This window comes from Camellia sinensis, chromosome 6 (assembly GCF_055761805.1).
Source record: "Camellia sinensis isolate YWXY chromosome 6, ASM5576180v1, whole genome shotgun sequence".
In the NCBI taxonomy this organism is placed as follows: domain Eukaryota; kingdom Viridiplantae; phylum Streptophyta; class Magnoliopsida; order Ericales; family Theaceae; genus Camellia; species Camellia sinensis.
The window spans coordinates 129,228,669-129,232,412 of NC_138966.1; the positions used below are offsets into that span (position 1 = coordinate 129,228,669).

Below are 3,744 nucleotides of genomic sequence, written 5' to 3' on the forward strand. Positions count from 1 at the left end.
TGGTCAAAGAAATTTTGGAATTTCATTGAGATTTCAGTAGCGATAAAAATCTAACCTGTTGAGGTCTATGAGAGTGGACTGGGGTCTTCTGTAACTATTTGGTCAAGCTTTGCAGGTTCTACTTGGTATATCTTGGGAATTCAGTTATGTTACTGTCTTCCCAGTTAATGATATTAGCATGTTCATATAGCCAATACTGTGATGGAAATTGAAGTAATTAAATTTTTCTAAACACACAAATTTGTAAGTATCATAACTATAAATTTGAATGGAAATTCTATTTACCAGCAATGCAATGACACACCCTATAACGTTTTCTAGAGTTTTGTGCAATGCTGTGATAGAATCGATCAATGTTGCTGTGATTGCTTCTAGCCAATTACACTGCTTCATTGATTCAAGAGGTTCCACGTACTTGATAAAAACCCACTCTATTGAATTCTCACTTGTTGCAAAAAATAAGGTGAGACACAAGTATAAGGTAACGATGATTGCTACATCTTTAAAGTCAGTTGGTTGTTTGCCTTTCATTGCTTTGACCAAGGCATTCTTAAGAACAGGACTGGTGAGTCTTGTGTCCTTTGGAAATCTTCGACTTAGGAATGCAGTGTTTGACTTTTTTGAGTATCTTAATGACATGGCTTCTTTACCACCTTGCAAACAAAAAATCAAGGCCATGTCATTGGTTGTAAAGGTCAAGTTCTTTTTACTAACTGTGAATGCTTTAGTTTTTTCATTGTAACAGTTAAAATTGATGTATATTGATTGATTGATTACAAGATTGTTGTATTACAATTCCTATACAATCTATATATAGAATAAAATGTGGTAGTAGGTGTAGTGGAGGTGATAGTGGGTTAGGTGAAGTGGAGTGTGTGGTGAAGTGGAGGTAGGTGAAGTGGAGTGTGTAGTGGAGTAGGTGAAGGTAAAGATGGGAAATTCTAACAGCCCCCCGCAAACTCAAGGAGGAGAGAAACTAACCAACTTGAGTTTGGAGAGAGTAACAAAACAAGAAAATACATAAAAATAAAAAAGGATAGGAGACACTGTATGGTCGTGTCAGACCGTTGGTGAAGACACTGTATGGGGTGTCATAACGTTGTAGAGGACACTGTATGGTGGTGTCAGACCGATGTAGAAGACAGTTTATGGGGTCATGTCGGACCGTTGTAGAAGACAATTTATGGGGTCATGTCGGACCGTTGTAGAAGACAGTTTATGGGGTCATGTCGGACCGTTGTAGAAGACAATGTTGTGACAGTTTACGGAGTCTTGCTGGACCCTTGTAGAAACTGACCGGAATCAATGTCGGGATAGTTTACAGAGTCTTGTCGGACCCTTGTAGAAACTAACCGGAATCTATGTCGGGACAGTTTACAGAGTCTTGTCGGACCCATAAAGGAGCTAACCGGAATCAATGTCGGGACAGTTTACAGAGTCTTGTCGGACCCATAAAAAATCGCATCCTCAAAAGGTGCGCTCAATTTTTCAAAAGGCGTGCCATCAAAAGGCGTGCCCAATCCATAAAAAGGTGTGCCGGACATGATGGCGAGGCACGTGGGCGTCTTGGCTTGCGTGCCCGTTTGTCGGCTGGTGGCAAGAGGCGCGCGATGCGCGTGGCTGCCTTGGCTATTTAACCAAGGTTGATGCTGAGGCTGAGGCAGAGAAAAGCTGCGAAAACCCTCTGAAAAAAACTTCGTTGTGCTGAGAGAGAGAGTCTGAAAAACTCTTCGTTGTGCTGAGAGAGAGAGTCTGTAACACTCTGAGAGAGAGAGTCTGTAACACTCTGTTGCCTAGAAAATGGCTTCATCGTCTTCCCGCGGGCTGCTCACCCTCTTTCCCGACCTCAACGAGTCAACAAGAGAGAGAACTGGTGCGGTGGCACTGGAAACTCAACCAAGCACCCCGGAGTATACTCCGTTGAACTTTCCGATGCGGTCTGTGGAGCAAAGAATGGCAGTGCTGTCGGATGTGGAGGCCAATCAGTATACTTTGAAGGTATGTGTGGAAAGCATGACGGCGGTCACAAATTTGTCGAACCGGCTGCAGAGTAGGACAAATGAGGTGCAGCATGTAAACGCCCAACTGGCTCTGCTCCAACGCATGTATAAGGATGCGCGAGCAGAGATAAGCGTGCTAAGGGCAGAAAACAAGGAGCTGAAGCGGAAGGCCACCGTGATGTTCCGATTTGGAGGACCGCCATATGCTGCAGTGGAGGAGCAGGGAGTAGTGATCGTGCCCAGTGGAGTGGGAAACACGGAGGCAACACCGGCAAGGACCGCCCAAGACGGAGGCAAGAAGAAAAGACCGGCGGCAGAGTAGAGAAAAATTCCGCCTGTGGATGTGGTTGTTTGGTTTTTTTTTTTTTTTTTTTTTTGGTGTAAAAGTGTGATCGGGGTTGATCCCGGAGATGAATAAAATATGGTTGGTGTGCAAAGCTATATGGGATGAATGGAATTGGAAAGAGATTAAAAATAATGGGAAAGAAAAATAATAAAAATATATTTGAAATCAAAAATGAAAGATGGGGGAAATAAGGAAAGTGGGTTGGAGAAAATAAATAAAAATAATGGAGTGTGAAATCAAACAGAGGAGAGATGATTTTTTTTTTTTATTATTATTATTTTTTTTTGTTTAATATATAATAAAAAAAAAGAGATATATATATATATATATAAAATATAGAAAGTGGGGAAAGTGGCGGTGGATGCAAAGTGGGTTGGAAAGTGAAAAGATGAGAGAGAGAAGGCATGTGGGTGGAGAATATGTTAATAGATTAATAAAATATGAGCTGTGAGAAGGGTTGATTAATGGAATGGAGAGTGAGTGTCAGATCCACTCACACTTGTTTTCCCAATACGTCTTCGTGAAAGCGACAATAGAACTGTGAGCAGAGTACCAATTCGGTGCTGGCATTCCTCAGATTTATGCCGCATCCCTCACTCTTGAATCTGAGCTTCCTCAGCTTAAGAATATCATATGGGATTGGAAGAGAACCATCTTCCAAGCTTTCTTGCAGTCTCAGCAACTTTCTTTAAATGTTGATATGTAAAGACATTCCCACAAGGATTGCCAGGATTAATAATAGCCATAGCGACAGTATTTTCATTTGCTAGAGCTTCAACTGCATCAAGATCTACCTCCCAACCTTTCTTTGGAAGAAGATCATAGTGGCGGACTTCAAGATGGCTAAATGCAGCACGGGCTTCATAGAGTGGGAAGCCTGGTCTTGGGAGCAGATTATTCACGGTAACAGTAACAGAATTTGTACGCTGCAAATCCTGGAAAATTAATTCACCTGGGATGTGGGGAAGCACCTCCCGTACGGTTTCGGCCATGGCAAGTACGTTTGCGATGTTGTCATTTGCAACTCGTGAGGTAGACCTCATATGTAACCCCACAGAACCAGCAGGAGGAAGGGTGGAATTGGATGTACCAGCCTGAGAGGGATTCATAGGCCAAAGGCTCCAAGCAGTGTCTTCAAGGGTGGTCTGGCCAGGGTCTAGATGGGGCTGGTCGGATCGGATCGGAATGAAAGATCAGACTTTAGGACAGAGAAGAGTGAAGGTATGTGTAGAAAATTTTAGTGGACTAGGTTGAGGTCCGGCGGGCGGCCAAAGCGAGGTTGCCGCCCGCCGGTGAAGCGAAAAATACTAAGTGCTTAACCTTGCTCTGATACCAAGTTAAAATTGATGTATATTGATTGATTGATTACAAGATTGTTGTATTACAATTCCTATACAA

At 42.7% G+C, this 3,744-nt stretch overlaps 1 pseudogene; it reads right to left on the reverse strand.

The window, feature by feature from the left end:
- Window positions 1-2,975: 2,975 nt before the first annotated feature.
- Window positions 2,976-3,455, reverse strand: LOC145793576 (S-alkyl-thiohydroximate lyase SUR1 pseudogene; annotated as a pseudogene).
- Window positions 3,456-3,744: the final 289 nt, after the last annotated feature.